This window comes from Scyliorhinus torazame, chromosome 10 (genome assembly GCF_047496885.1).
Source record: "Scyliorhinus torazame isolate Kashiwa2021f chromosome 10, sScyTor2.1, whole genome shotgun sequence".
Classification (NCBI taxonomy): domain Eukaryota; kingdom Metazoa; phylum Chordata; class Chondrichthyes; order Carcharhiniformes; family Scyliorhinidae; genus Scyliorhinus; species Scyliorhinus torazame.
In genome coordinates this window covers 100,947,862-100,964,469 of record NC_092716.1, presented here as the reverse complement: position 1 = coordinate 100,964,469, position 16,608 = coordinate 100,947,862, and the positions used below count along the sequence as shown (strand labels likewise).

Sequence of the window (16,608 nt, the reverse complement as noted above, 5' to 3'; positions counted from 1 at the left end):
ATAATGCGAAGAGGAAGAATTTAAGGATTCTTGGTCTTCCCGAAGGTGTAGAAGGGGCGGACGTCGGGGCATATGTGAGCACAATGCTGCACTCGTTAATGGGATCGGAGGCCCCGACGGGTCCGCTGGAGGTGGAGGGAGCCTATCGAGTTATGGCGCGAAGACCGAGGGCTGGAGAAATTCCTCGAGCCATAGTGGTGAGATTTCTCCGATATAAGGACAGAGAGATGGTCCTCAGATGGGCAAAGAAAACTCGGAGCAGTAGGTGGGAGAACGCGATGATCCGCGTATATCAAGATTGGAGTGCGGAGGTGGCGAGAAGGAGGGCAAGCTTTAATCGGGCCAAGGCGGTGCTGCACAAACGGAAGATTAAATTTGGAATGCTGCAACCGGCAAGACTGTGGGTCACACATCAAGGGAAACACCACTACTTCGAAACGGCAGATGAGGCGTGGACATTTATTGTCGAGGAGAAACTGGAGTGAGCGGGCCATAAAAAGAACGTTTGGGACAAAGTGGGGGGGGTGAATATGTGGGATGAAGGGGGGAAAAGAGGGAAGAGATGACTTCCCAAGTTGTTAATCCTGCGACCCTGTAACTTTTCTCTCTTCCCCATGTCGTGGGGGAGGGAGGATGATGAGCTGAGGGCGCCGGCCATTGGGGGCGGGGCCAAAAGAGAAGCGCAGGCTTTGTTCCCGCGCGATGGTAATCACGGTGGGAACAGGGAAGCAGGAAGGAGGGGGCCTTGCGCAGTGTGAGCCGAGGTCACGGGGGAAAGCCGAGGTCGGCCAGAGTTTGCTGACTTCTGGGAGCAACATGGGGGGTGTAATTACGCTAGTTTGGGATCTAGCGGGGGGGGGGGGGGTTAACTGGGTAGCTGCTGCTGGGGAGAAGGGGGAACTGGTATGGGGGGGGTGGTGGTCGGGGCGGGGGGGCGCCGCTTGGGGGAGATACGGCTACGTGGGAACCGGGTGAGGAGCTGGATTGGAAAAGGAGATGGCTAGTTGTCAAGGGGGGGGGTAAAGAGCCCCCCAACCCGGTTGATCACGTGGAATGTGAGAGGGCTGAACGGGCCAATTAAGAGGGCACGGATACTCGCACACCTAAAGAAACTTAAGGCAGATGTGGTTATGCTTCAGGAGACGCATCTGAAGCTGATAGACCAGGTCTGACTACGCAAAGGATGGGTGGGGCAGGTGTTTCATTCGGGGCTAGACGCATAAAACAGGGGGGTGGCCATACTAGTGGGGAAGCGGGTAATGTTTGAGGCAAAGACTATAGTGGCGGATAGTGGGGGCAGATACGTGATGGTGAGTGGCAAATTGCAAGGGGAGGCGGTGGTATTAGTGAACGTGCATGCCCCGAACTGGGATGATGCCAACTTTATGAGGCGTATGTTAGGACGAATCCCGGACCTAGAAGTGGGGAAGTTGATAATGGGTGGAGATTTCAATACGGTGCTGGACGCAGGGCTGGACAGATCGAGATCCAGGACCGGAAGGAGGCCGGCTGCAGCTAGGGTGCTTAAGGACTTTATGGAGCAGATGGGAGGAGTAGTAGACCTAGGAGTAAGGAGTTTTCGTTTTTCTCCTATGTCCACAAAGTTTATTCACGGATAGACTTTTTTGTCCTGGGAAGGGCACTGATCCCAAAGGTGACGGGGACGGAGTACACGGCTATAGCCATTTCGGATCATGCTCCACATTGGGTGGACCTGGAGATAGGGGAAGAAAAACAACAGCGTCCACCCTGGAGAATGGACATGGGATTATTGGCAGATGAGGGGGTGTGCTTAAGGGTGAGAGGGTGTATTGAATGGTACTTGGAACTCAATGATAATGGGGAGGTACAGGTGGGAGTGGTCTGGGAGGCGCTGAAGGCAGTGGTTAGAGGGGAGCTGATATCTATTAGGGCACATAAAGGAAAGCAGGAGGGTAGGGAAAGGGAGCGGTTGTTGAAAGAACTTCTGAGGGTGGACAGACAATATGCGGAGGCACCGGAGGAGGGACTGTACAGGGAAAGGCAAAGGCTACATGTAGAATTTGACTTGTTGACTACGGGTAAGGAAGAGGCGTAATGGAGGAAGGCACAGGGTGTACAGTACGAATACGGGGAGAAGGTGAGCAGGTTGCTGGCCCACCAACTGAGGAAAAGGGGAGCAGCGAGGGAGATAGGGGGGTGAGAGATGAGGAGGGAAAGATGGAGCGGGGAGCGGAGAGAGTGAATGGAGTGTTCAAGGCATTTTACGAAAGATTATATGAAGCTCAGCCCCCGGATGGGAAGGAGAGAATGATGTGCTTTCTGGATCAGCTGGAATTTCCCAAGGTGGAGGAGCAGGAGAGGGTGCGACTGGGAGCACAGATTGAGACGGAGGAAGTGGTGAAAGGGATTGGGAGTATGCAGGCGGGGAAGGCCCCGGGACCAGACGGATTCCCAGTTGAATTCTATAGGAAATATATGGACTTGCTGGCCCCGCTACTGATGAGAACCTTTAATGAGGCGAGGGAAAGGGGGCAGCTGCCCCCGACTATGTCAGAGGCAACGATATCGCTCCTCCTAAAGAAGGAAAAAGACCCGCTGCAATGCGGGTCCTATAGGCCAATTTCCCTCCTGAATGTGGATTCTGGCCAAGGTAATGGCAATGAGGATAGAGGATTGTGTCCCGGGGGTGGTTCATGAGGACCAAACTGGGTTTGTGAAGGGGAGACAGCTGAATACAAATATACGGAGGCTGCTAGGGGTAATGATGATGCCCCCACCAGAGGGGGAAGCGGAGATAGTGGTGGCGATGGATGCCGAGAAAGCATTTGATAGAGTGGAGTGGGATTATTTCTGGGAGGTGCTGAGGAGATTTGGTTTTGGGGATGGGTATATCAGGTGGGTACAGTTGCTGTATAGGGCCCCGATGGCGAGCGTGGTCATGAATGGACAGGGGTCTGACTATTTTCGGCTCCATAGAGGGACGAGGCAGGGATGTCCTCTGTCCCCGTTATTGTTTGCACTGGCGATTGAACCCCTGGCCATAGCATTGAGCGGTTCCAGGAAGTGGAGGGGAGTACTCAGGGGGGGAGAAGAACACCGGGTATCTCTGTATGCGGATGATTTGTTGCTATATGTGGCGGACCCGGCGGAGGGGATGCCAGAGATAATGCGGATACTTGGGGAGTTTGGGGATTTTTCAGGGTACAAACTGAACATGGGGAAAAGTGGGTGTTTGTGGTGCATCCAGGGGAGCAGAGCAGAGAGATAGAGGATTTACCGTTGAGGAAGGTAACAAGGGACTTCCGGTACTTGGGGATCCAGATAGCCAAGAATTGGGGTACATTACACAGGCTTAATTTAACGCGGTTGGTGGAACAGATGGAGGAGGACTTTAAGAGATGGGACACGGTGTCCCTGTCATTGGCAGGTAGGGTGCAGGCGGTTAAAATGGTGGTCCTCCCGAGATTCCTTTTTGTGTTTCAGTGCCTCCCGGTGGTGATCACGAAGGCTTTTTTCAAAAGAATCGAGAAGAGTATTATGAGTTTTGTGTGGGCCGGGAAGACCCCGAGAGTGAGGCGGGGATTCTTGCAGCGTAGTAGGGACAGGGGGGGCTGGCACTACCGAGCCTAAGTGAGTACTACTGGGCCGCCAATGTTTCAATGGTGTGTAAGTGGATGGGAGAAGGGGGGGGAGCGGTGTGGAAGAGATTGGAGAGGGCGTCCTGCAGGGGGACTAGCCTACAAGCAATGGTGACGGCACCGTTGCCGTTTTCACCAAAGAAATACACCACAAGCCCGGTGGTGGTGGCTACATTGAAAATTTGGGGGCAGTGGAGACGGCATGGGGGAAGGACGGGAGCTTCGGTGCGGTCCCCGATAAGAAACAATCATAGGTTCGTCCCGGGGAGAATGGATGGGGGATTTGGAGCATGGCAAAGAACTGGGGTAGTACAACTGAGAGATCTGTTTGTAGATGGGACGTTTGCGAGTCTGGGAGCGCTGACGGAAAAATATGGGTTGCCCCAAGGGAATGCATTTCGGTACATGCAATTGAGGGCTTTCGCCAGGCAACAGGTGAGGGAATTCCCGCAGCTCCCGACGCAGGAGGTGCAGGATAGAGTGATCTCAGAGACATGGGTGGGGGATGGTAGGGTGTCGGACATATACAGAGAAATGAGGGACGAGGGGGAGATCATGGTGGATGAGCTGAAAGGGAAGTGGGAAGGGGAGCTGGGGGAGGAGATTGAGGAGGGGCTGTGGGCTGATGCCCTACGTAGGGTAAACTCATCGTCCTCGTGTGCCAGGTTAAGCCTGATACAATTTAAGGTGTTACACAGGGCGCATATGACAGGAGCACGGCTCAGTAAATTTTTTGGGGTAGAGGATAGGTGTGCGAGATGCTCGAGAGGCCCAGCGAATCACACCCACATGTTCTGGTCATGTCCGGCACTACAGGGGTTCTGGGTGAGGGTGGCAAAGGTGCTTTCGAAGGTGGTGGGGGTCCGGGTCGAACCAAGCTGGGGGTTGGCTATATTTGGGGTTGCAGAAGAGCCGGGAGTGCAAGAGGCGAGAGAGGCTGACGTGTTGCCCTTTGTGTCCCTAGTGGCCCGGCGCAGGATATTGTTAATGTGGAAGGAAGCCAAGCCCCCGGGTGTGGAGACCTGGATAAACGACATGGCAGGGTTTATAAAGTTAGAACGGATTAAGTTCGTGTTAAGGGGTTCGGCTCAGGGGTTCACCAGGCGGTGGCAACCGTTCGTCGATTACCTCACAGAAAGATAGAGGGAATGGAAAATAAGTAGACAACAGCAGCAACCCAGGGGGGAGGGGGGGAGGGGGGGAGGAATCAAACGGACTCTCACAGATGTTATTGTATATGTATAACATGTATAGGTAGTTGTTATAGGTAATTGTATATTCGATTGTTGGATTGTATTTTTGGAGAGTATTTATTTTGGACAAGGCAGTTGCCATTCAGTTTTGTTTTTGTTTTTGTTTATATATTATTTATCTATTTGTTTAAAACTGGCCACTGTTATTTATATTGCTTTATTGTTGTGTAAAAGAAACACTACGTACTGTTATGTTTGGCCAAAAATCTTGAATAAAATATATATTTTTTTTAAAAGATGAGATTGCGGACTACTTGGAAGTGCATGGTAAAATAGGCCTGAGTCAGTACGGTTTTGTCAAGGGTAGGTCATATCTGACAAATCTGTTTGAGTTCTTTGAGGAGGTAACAAGCAAGTTAGACAAAGGAGAACCAGTGGACGTGATTTATTTAGATTTCCGGAAAGCCTTTGACAAGGTGCCGCATAGGAGACTGTTAAATAAGTTAAGAGCCCATGGTGTTAAGGGTAAGATCCTGGCATGGATAGAGGATTGGCTGACTGGCAGAAGGCAGAGAGTGGGGATAAAGGGGTCTTTTTCAGGATGGCAGCCGGTGACTAGTGGTGTGCATCAGGGGTCGGTGCTGGGACCACAACTTTTCACAATATACATTAACGATCTGGAAGAAGGAATTGAAGGCACTGTTGCTAAGTTTGCAGATGATACAAAGATCTGTAGAGGGACAGGTAGTGTTGAGGATGCAGGGGGGCTTCAGAAGGACGTGGACAGGCAACGAGAGTGGGTAAAGAAGTGGCAGATGGAATACAATGTGGAAAAGTGTGAGGTTATGAATTTTGGAAGGTGGAATGGAGGCATAGACTATTTTCTAAATGGGGAAATGCTGAGGAATTCAGAAGCACAAAGAGACTTGGGAGTCCTTGTTCAAGATTCTCTTAAGGTTAACGAGCAGGTTCAGCCGGTAGTTAGGAAGGCAAATGCAATGTTAGCATTCATATCGAGAGGGCTAGAATACAAGAGCAGGGATGTACTTCTGAGGCTGTACAAGGCTCTGGTCAGACCCCAGTTGGAGTATTGTGAGCAGTTTTAGGCCCCATATCGAAGGAAAGATGTGTTGGCCTTGGAAGGGTTCCAGAGGAGGTTCACAAGAATGATCCCTGGAATGAAGAGCTTGTCTTATGAGGAACGGTTGAGGACTCTGGGTCTGTACTCATCGGAGTTTAGAAGGATGAGGGGGGATCTTATTGAATCTTACAGGATACTGCGAGGCTTGGATAGAGTGGACATGGAGAGAATGTTTCCACTAGTCGGAATAACTAGAACCAGAGGGCACATTCTCATGCTAAAGGGACAATCCTTTAAAACAGAGATGAGGAGGAATTTCTTCAGTCAGAGGGTGGTGAATCTGTGGAACTCTTTGCCGCAGAAGGCTGTGGAGGCCAAATTACTGAGTGTCTTTAAGACAGAGATAGATAGGTTCTTGATTAATAAGGGGATCAGGGGTTATGGGGAGAAGGCAGGAGAATGCGGATGAGAAAAATATCAGCCATGATTGAATGGCGGAGCAGACTCAATGGGCCGAGTGGCCTAATTCTGCTCCTGTGTCTTATGGTCTTATGGTCTTATTTAATAAGATCATAGCTTATCTGATTGTGGGACTAACTCCACTTTCCTATCTGTTCCCCATCTCCACTCCCCATAACCTTTGACTCCCTTGTAGATCAAAAATCTTTTAAACTCCAATCACCCAGCCTCCACTGCTCTCCAATGACAGAATTCCAAAGACTAAGAACCTTCTGAAAGATGAAATTTCTCCTAATTTCTGTCTAGAATGAGAGCCCCATTTTTATAAACTGTGCCCCCTAGTTCTGGACCTTCTCACAAGGGGAAACATCCTCGCAACGCCTGCCCTGTAAGCTTCCTCAGAATCCTGCATGTTTCACCAAGAACACCTTGAATTCTTTTAAATTCCAATGAGCATAGGTCCAACCTACTCAACCTATTCTTCTAAGACAATCCCTTCATCCCAGGGCTCAGCCTACTGAACCTTCTCTGAACTATCTCCAATGCAAATACTTAAGTAAAAGTGTACTCCTCCACTCCGTGTGGTCTTACCTGCCCAGTACAGTTGCAGAAAGACTTTCCTACTTTTATACACCAATCCCTTGTAATAAAGGCCAACATTTACTTTGCCTTCCTAATTACCTGCTATACCTGCGGTACCTGCATACTGGCCTTTTGTGATTTGTGAACAAGGACATCCAAAGCTACTGTATTATGGCATTCTGCAGCTTCTATCCTTATTATATTTTAAATTTGATATTGCTCGCACAGTGATATTGCACATTTGCTGAACAATGCTGAAATATAATACAGCAGCCATTTGAGTGAATCATACTATAAAATAATCCACACAAACGGTACATCAGTGAATGTATCATCGATACAGCAGCAACAGTAACAAAACTAAAACATGACTGGTTTGAGCAGATTTTTAACTGAGATTGCTTGAATCACACAAAGCAACTGAATATCAAAATCTTTCAGGAAGCCTCAGTAAAAATGATACTTCGTGAGTCACTAATATTGCATTCGCTGTATACTGATTATCTGATTTAACACTATAACGGACAACCATCAAAGGCTTTGGGATATGCTGCAGTCTTTCCATGAGCTACTCAAGGTATAAGCAAGATAGTGTAATCAAGTTACTGAAATTTCATTGACATTGTTCATTGTCTGATGTTCTGTGTAATTGCAGAATATTGTAACCTGCTGTTCTCATATACTACTATGTAAATCAGACAATTCCTTATCCAATTAAAAAAATACGGGTAACAGCCAGATTTCAAATCTGCAGATACAGTTGGCAGTTTGACTATGATTTTACCATTTCATTCCCCAAGAAGATTACAAGTTTGTGCCTCAAGCATCAAAATCGAAACAACGCAACATTTACCTGTGGTATTGGAGAGGTTACTGAGTGGGCTCCATTCCTGAAAGTTGCATCTCCGTGTATAAGCTTGTGCGTGTGAATTACTGATCCCGGGCAGTCTGGGACCCGAGGGAAGATTAAGCACCCTGCAAGGAAAAGATTAAGGCGATGAAGGACGTTTCTCCACAATAAAGTCAAAGAGATGCGACAGGGGAAGAGGGAGAAAAAGAAAGTGGAAGAATTAAAAATAATAAGTGAGGAAAGGGGATAAGGAAATAGAAAATGATGGGGAAATGAGTGAGGGGGAAACTAAAGCTGAAGTTGAAAATGAGGAAAGAGATTAGTGAAAAAGGTAATACTCGGCAATGTGCTACCATAGAAAGCACAGCATCTCCCTGCCTGATTATATAGAGGGGTGAATCATAGCAATGCAACATAGGAGGAGGTCATTCGGCCCTTTGTTCTATGTCAGCTCTATGCGGGTGCTATCCAATTTTTTTTAAAAAATGTATTTTATTACAAACATGCATCAGAACAGGTACAGGGAACAAACACCCCGGGAAACATACTTCCCGATAATCAACTTAACAGTCTATACAGGTTGTTCCCCTTTTTCACCCCCTCCCCCTCCCCCGTGACAAACAGCCCCTCAAACACGGTCACAAACATCCCCCACCTTTCCTCAAACCCCCCTGAAGAGCCCCTTAACTCATACTTTATCTTCTCTAACCGTAGGAAGTCGTACCGGTCACCCAACCAAGCTTCAACCCTCGGTGGCGATGCCGACCGCCACTCCAGCAAAACTCGCCGCCGTGCAATCAGAGAGGTGAAGGCCAAGACATCGGCCTTCCTCCTCTCCATGAGCTCCGGTTTCTCTGAGACCCCAAATATCGCCACTAAAGGGTCCAGGTCCACCTCCTCCTCCACTATCCTGGCTAAGACTGCGAACACTCCCGCTCAGAATCTTCCCAATTTTTCGTAACCCCAAAACATGTGCGTGTGATTCGCTGGCCCCGCCCACACCTCTCACACTCACCTGCTACCCCCTGAAAGAACCCACTCATTCTCGCCCGAGTCGTATGCACCCTGTGCACCACCTTAAACTGTATCAGGCTCATCCCTGCACAAGAGGAGGTCCCGTTTACGCTACGCAGTGCCTCACTCCACACTCCCCAATTGATCTACATTCCCAACTCCGCTTCCCATTTCTCCTTGATCTTCATCACCCGCTCACCTCCCTGCTCCCCCAGCCACTTATATATATCCCCAATTCTTCCCTCCCCTTCCACATCCGGAAGCAGCAGTCGTTCCAGCAGGGTGTATCCCGGCAACCAAGGGAACCCCCTCCAGACCTTTCGCACAAAGTCCCTAACCTGCAGATACCTGAACTCACTACCCCTTGGCAGCTCTACTCTCTCCCTTAGCTGCTCCAGATTGGTGAACCCTTCCTCCAAATACAAATCCCTCACCTTGACCAGCCCCACTTCCCTCCACCTCCTGTATACACTATCCATCCCCTCCGGCTCAAACCCATGATTCTCGCACAGCGGCGTTAGCACCGACGTCCCTTCCACCCTAAAATGCCTCCTCAGCTGATTCCATATCTTCACTGTGGACTGCACCACTGGGCTCCCTGAATACCTACTCAGAGCCATTGGCAAAGCTGATGTCACCATAGCCCTCAAACTAGACCCCGTACAAGATTCCTCCTCCATCCTAACCCACTCTACCCCTTCCCACCACCACCGCCGCACCTTGTCCACATTCGCCACCCAATAATAATGAAGCAAGTTCGGCAACGCCAACCCCCCTGTTGCCTCTGCCTCTGTAGCAGAATCCTCCCCACCCCCGGCACCTTCCCCACCCATACAAAGTCTGAGATGATCGTGTCCACTTTCCGAAAAAGGCCTTTTTATATAAAGATCGGGAGAGCTTGAAAGACAAACAAGAACCTTAGCAGAATATTCATTTTCACCACTTGGACCCTCCCTGCCAGCATTAAGTGCAGTGTATCCCACCTCTTAAGATCCTCCCTGGCCTCCTCCACCAGCTTTATTAAGTTCCACTTATGGAGCCCCGTCCATTCCCTCGCTACCTGTATCCCCAAGTACCTAAACCTATCCCTCGCTACTGTAAATGGCATCCCCCCTAAATTACCCACAGTGCCAGCTCATTCACCGGGAATACCTCACTTTTCCCTACATTCAGCTTGTACCCTGAGAACCTGCCAAACCTCTCCAACAGGCCCATAATCCTTCCCATACTCTCCAGCGGATCCGAAACATACAGCAAGAGGCCATTGCCCGACACCCGATGCTCCCTCAGTCCTCTCATAATCCCCCGTCACTCTGCCGACCCCCTGAGAGCCATCGCCAATGGTGCTATGGCCAGCGCAAACAGCAACGGTGACAGCGGGCATCCCTGCCTCGTATCCCTCTGTAAGTCAAAGCTTTGTGAGCTCATATCATTCATCCTCACCCTCGCCCTTGGTGCCACATACAGCAACCGCACCCATGCCACAAATCTCGGCCCAAACCCACACCTTCCCAAAACCCCGAACAAGTACCGTCACTTCACCCAATCAAATGCCTTCTCCGTGTCCATGGACATCACCACCTCTGGTACCAGAGCCCCCGACGGATTCATCACCACATTCAAGAGCCGTCTTATATGACTCGTGAGCTGCTTGCCCTTCACGAAGCCTGTTTGATCTTCTGCCACCACCCCGGGGACACACTCATCCACCCTCCCTGCCAACAACTTAGTCAATACTTTCACATCCGTGTTCAAAAGTGATATGGGCCCATACGACACACATTCCACCGGGTCCTTCCCCTTTTTGGGGATTACTGTGATTACTGCCTGCGTCATCCTCTCCGGCAACCCCCCCTTCTCCAGTGCTTCATTAAATGCCTCCAACTGATGTGGTGCCAGGTCCGTTGCAAATTCCTTATAGATTCCGCCGGGTGCCCATCCGGCCTAGGGGCCTTCCCCGACTTCATATCTCTGATACTATCCAGCACCTCCCTCAGCCACAGGGGCCCCTCCAACGCCTGCCTCTTCGCTTCCTTCACCTGGGGAAATTCCAGCTTGTCCAGAAACCCCACATGTCCCCTCCTCTCCTCCCGGGTCCACCTCATAAAGTCCCTGGTAGTACTCCCTAAATGCCTCATTTATCTTCCATGGCTCTGACACCACATCCCCAGCCCCAGTCCGTATCTTCAATATTTCCCTGGATATAGCCTGCCTCTGCAGCTGGTGCGCCAGCATGCAGCTCGCCTTCTCCCCATACTCATATTGCACCCCCTTGCCCTACACAGTTGCTCTACTGCCCTCCCCATTGTCAGTCTGCCAAATTGCCCCTGCAACATTTTCCTCATCGCCAATCCCTCCACGGTGAGCATCCTCGAATATTCCCTGTCCATCTCCACTATCCCGTTCACTAGACGCTCATGTTCCTCTCTCTTTTCCCTATCCACACGGGTCTTAAATGAAATAAATTCCCCCCCGGAACACTGCCTTCAGTGCTTCCCAAAAAATGGCCTTCGACATCTCCTGATTCTGATTCAACTCCACATACTCCTTAATCGCCACCCACACCTTATCACAAAAATCTCCATCTGCCAACAACCCCGAGTCAAACCTCCACCCCGGCCTCTGCTCTCGTCCTGATCTAAACCGAATCTCCAGCCAGTGGGGTGCATGGTCCGAGTTAACTATCCCCGCATACTCTGCACCCTCCACCCCAACCAAAATCTCCCGACTCACTACAAAGTAATCAGTCCTCAAATACACCTTCTAGATGTGTGAAAAGAAGCACTACTCCCTTCCCCCTGGGTTCTGAAAGCATCATGGATCCACCATACCCATCTTCTCCATAAACCACCCGAGCTCCCTCGCCATTTGTACCCTACCCATCGACCTGGGGCTCGACCGCTCCACCCTCGGCTCTAGGATACAGTTAAAATCTCCTCCCATGGTTGACTGGTGTGTGGCCAAATCTGGGATTGCTGCCAGCAACCCCCTCATAAAACCCACATCATCCCAATTTGTGGTGTACACATTTACCAATGCTACCGGTGCCCCTTCCAATACCCCACTCACAATCATATATCTCCCACCCGGATCCCTCACCTCCTTCACACTAGAGCTATCCAATTTGTCCTACTTCCTGTTCGTTCCCCATAGCCCTGCAACTCTTATAGATTTAATTCCCTTTGATAGTTATAATGCAATCTGTTCCCACCACCCTGTCAGTCAGCATTGCATTCAATCCTTGACGATATTCAAAATCTTATATTAATTATTATTTATTTAGCGAATGCAAAGTCCCTAAGCCAAGTGGTTTCTTCCGGTGCTTCTGTGTTGAGTGCAGATAGGCCTGTGGTTTGGACATTCTTCTATGATGTGGTGCATAGATTGTTCTCTTGCACAGGTGCATAGGGGGCTGACAATGATGCCCCATCTGTGAAGGTTGGTCAAGCAGGGACCATGGCTGTCCTGAGCCTGTTAAGGGTGGACCACCTTGTCCTTGGAAGGTTGAAACCAGGTGGCTGTTGGGTTAGAAACCAGGTACTTGTTTGTCATGTCCAATGATTCCTATTTATTTGTCCAGTTGGAATTTGCGTTGAAGTCTTGTGAAGGAGGGTTTTTCCAGATCTGCCTTCTTGATGGGAGTCGGACCTTGGGTGGGCTGAATAGATCAGCATGAAGTGGCAGGTGGGGGCCACTGTAAACTTTGTCTATCATTTTGTGAGTTGTTGCAAGTTGGCAAGTTGGTGTGGGCAGCATGGTAGCACATTGGTTAGCACTGTGGCTTCACAGCACCAGGGTCCCAGGTTCGATTCCCGGCTTGGGTCACTGGCTGGATGGAGTCTGCATGTTCTCCCCGTGTCTGTGTGGTTTCCTCTGGGTGCTCCGGTTTTCTCCCACTAGTCCCGAAAGACGTGCTCGTTAGGTAATTTGGGCATTCTGAATTCTCCCTCTGTGTACCCGAACAGGCGCCGGAATGTGGCAACGAGGGGATTTTCACAGTAACTTCATTGCAATGTAAGCCTACTTGTGACAATAAAGATTATTAAATTAAAAAAATATGTGGAGGCGTGAAGTTTGCCAGGATAGGGAGCAGTGTTGAGTGTAGTGTTCCAGTAGTCCACTGTAGCATTCAGCTAGGTGTCAACTCTATGTGTGAGTGTGATGATCTATGTGTGTGTCTGATGCTGTAATATTGATGGGGGAGAGAGAAACTCTGGTATCAGAACTGGAACTGTAGAAATATGGCAGATAATGAACCAGATGAAAACAACTGGAACAATTCAGGGTCATGAACAATTTTAACAACTGCCACCAACTGATGCCACTCTGCTCACAAACATATACACAGAGATGGAGAGTAAGGGAAAAAGGAGAGTGACGTAAATACAGAGCATGGATTTGTAACGGGTAGGCATTGCCAATGAACATGACTGAATTATTTCAAGAGGAGTTTAAAGTGGTGGGCAGGAGAATGTCTATGGGTGTTATGCATATGGACATCCAGAAGGTATAGGATACAATCCCCCATAAGAGACTACGGGCACGATTTTACGGCCCTCAGCTGGAGAGGGGCTCCGAGGGGCAGCCAAAGGGCAACGGGTGGTGGGAGGAGGTGGCAATGGCCGTCAGCTCGGACAGCATCATCAGGAGGAGCGGCACCCAGTAACGTAAGAAGGTCAATGACCTCCACCGGGCCGCACGGGTGGGTTGGCAATGGCCCCGCCCGACAGCCGTCCCAATCCCCCCCCCCCAGAAGCCTAACCACTACCGTCACGCACCGAGGTGTGTGTTTCGGTGCTGGTGGAATGTGGGGATGACAGCTGTTGGGGGAAGGGGGTGGGGGGTGAAGGTGGGGCTGGTGAAAGGGGGCTGGTGCCAACCCACCCGTACAGCCCGGTACAGGTAGTTGATCTCACGGCACTGGGTGGCGGTGCTCCTGGTGACCCTCGCCGAGCTGGGGCCACTGCCACCTCCTCCCAGGCGAAACTGGTTACCCTGAGGCTGACCCTCCGAGCCCCTCAGGGGAACAGGGCATCCCGTCTGCACTCAACCGCATCCAACAATTTGGCCAGGTCGGCATCCCCGAATCATGGGGCTGGAATCCTCCATAACATGGCTCAAGCTGTGTTGGTTTGCTCTGCGGGATAGGTTTTAGTGCTGCTCCCCTTTGTTGGCAGGGAGCTGGCGTGCGCTTTCCTGGCGAATCAGCCGGCAGGACCATCATTTGCGGCGTGAAGCTCTTGGGGCCTCGTTAAGTCGACCAATCAACGTTTGATACCGGTGACGGCCTCGCCGGGCCGACGACGGGAAGCGCACTGTAGTTCCCGCTCGCTACTACAGAACCTTTCATTAAATCGCATCATGCTAGTTAAAGCTCCTGGAATGGAAAACAAATTATTGACCTGTTTAGGAAATAGGCTGAATGGAAGGAGGGAGTAAATAAAGATTATGGATTTGTTTCTATTTGGCAGAATGTGACCAGTGGACCTGATCTTTATCAGGGCCTCAACTTTTCATTGTAAAAAGCCATGAATAGGTACAGAAAAAAAAAATCAAAAGTTACTGGGATGCTGTCCATTATATATTTTTTTTCTTCTTATATGGGACGTAGGTGTTGCTGGCGGTGCCAGTGTTTTTATTGCCCATCTCTAATTGCCCTTGAGAAGGTGGTGGTGAGCTGCCTTCTTGGACCGTTGCAGTCCATGTGGTGTATGTATAATCCAGAGTGCTGTTAGGGAGGGAGTTCCAGGATTTTGACCCAGCGACAGTGAAGGAATGGCCATATACTTCCAAGTAAGGATAGTGAGTGGCCTGGAGGGAGTCACGGGAGTTTGTGTTCCCAGGTATCTGCTGCCCTTGTCCTTATAGATGGTAGAAATCACGGGTTTGGAAAGTGCTGTCAAAGGATGTATCTTGTAGATGGTGCACACTGCTACCACTCTACATTGATGGTAGAGGCAGTGGGTGCTGGGGGTGGTGGATAGTGTGTTGATCAAGTGGATTGCTTTGTCCTAGATGGTGTCAAGTTTCTTGAGTGTTGATGCAGCTGCATTCATCCAGGCAAGGGGAGAGTATCACTCCTGACTTGTGCCTTGTAGATGCTGGATAGACTTTGGGGACTCAGGAGGTGAGTTACTCACTGCAGGAATCCTAGCCTCTGACTTGCTCTTGTAGCCACAGTATTCATATTGATAGTGGGGATTGAGTGATGGTAATGCAATTGAATGTCAAAGGGAGATAGTTTGATTCTTCCTTGTTGGAAATGGTCATTGCCTAATGTTACTTGCCACTTATCAGCCCAAGCCTGAATATTGTTCAGGTCTTACTGCATGTGGGCACATATTGCGTCAACATCTGAGAAGTCACAAATGGTGCTGAACACAGAGGTGTTGAATGATGCGGAACATCTGGAGGGCCAGAATACAAAGGGAGAGGAGTTATTTTACAGCCATTTGAGGCCCTATTCAACCATGCCCGAGGTAATGTGAGCATTTCTGTCACCTCACCTCAGAAAGGAAAAAGGCCTGGGAGCGGGGTTTAAGGGTTAAACAATGGGCAGGGATTACATAAACTGGAGTCATATTCCTTGGAATTTAGAAGCTGAAGTTGTGAATATGATGGGAGGGCTGTCAAATTCAGCGTCTGCTCCCCCCCCCCCCCCCCTCCCCCGTGCGGTATTATGAGGGTGGGTGCCCAGCCTATCTTATGCATGTCTCTCCCCCTTCAGGAAACGTGCCCACCGGGAGCATGTAAAATGCAGCCCATAGAAGTGTATCCCTGGTCAAACATTGGCGGCTGTGGACATGTGCTTGAAGAGATGGCTTTTCTCAGTGTATTCTAGAAAATGTTTATTCTATTAGACATGTGGGCAGTTATGCGATACTAATAATCTACAAATAGTCACTGGCAGGTGAAAAGGCTATGAATTAGGCCAGCAGTACAGAACTAGAACCCTGACATCCAAATGTAGAAAGAAATCTCCTGCCAGTAGAAACGATGTCATGAGTATGATCCAGGTTTTGCTGACTGGCAGATAAATCAATGAGCTGATTATAATTCAGACACAGATTAACTGTGACAATCTGGAGGAGAGGAAAAAAGTTTTATTTAAATGAAAATATTTATTTCAAGATAGCAACAAGCTTAAAATAGGCGCAACTCATGGAGTGTACTAGTGGAGTCGCCTAATTCATTTTAATTTACCCACAAGCAGCACGTTTGAGATCAATTGTTTCTCCTTGTTAATTTCATCCATGGCGTGGCAGAGTAACAGGCTCAAATTTCTTGCATTATCATCAAAGGGACTCGGCAGTACTGAGTTGTAATGTCATTGCCACAGTGTTTACTTTCATCTATAGTTCCCCTAATAGTTGAATCCTTTTGATTTATGCAACCGGAAATGGATATTTATCAACTGCCTTTATCCCAATGATATGGAAGATCAAACATTCCCATTTATCGTAGTGGGACTGAATGGAAGTTTGTCTTGTTTATCATTCACCATCTGGGGATGAAAGGCTGCTCTTTTCAATCAGGACAGCTGACAGTATCCAGCCTCTTACAGGCAACCAAACTCGGTGCATCTCATTATCGCAGATTACTGCTCTCGATCCAGTCCTATCCTGTTAACAGTAGCTGGTAACCTTGAATAAGTGGGCCAGGGTTTTAATTTATCATTGAGATATTATAAGGCGGTGTTCCATTAAATCTACAGAAACGCTGATTATAAAAAACATTTTGCTACATACATTGAACAAATTAAATCGTCTTCCAGGGGGGCGTAAGAACGTACAGCTAGAGGTCACTTTT

The 16,608-nt window shown here is 49.3% G+C and overlaps 1 protein-coding gene across 1 annotated transcript in view; it reads right to left on the bottom strand.

Annotated features, from left to right (window-relative positions):
* LOC140430804 (cyclic nucleotide-gated channel beta-1-like) overlaps window positions 1–7,890 on the bottom strand; it is a 332,757-nt gene extending 324,867 nt beyond the window's left edge. Inside the window, exon 1 of the mRNA XM_072518510.1 lies at window positions 7,789–7,890. The gene's annotated coding sequence lies outside the window, so the exon portion shown is untranslated. The remainder of the gene's footprint in view (window positions 1–7,788) is intronic.
* Between the last annotated feature and the right edge of the window lie 8,718 nt (window positions 7,891–16,608).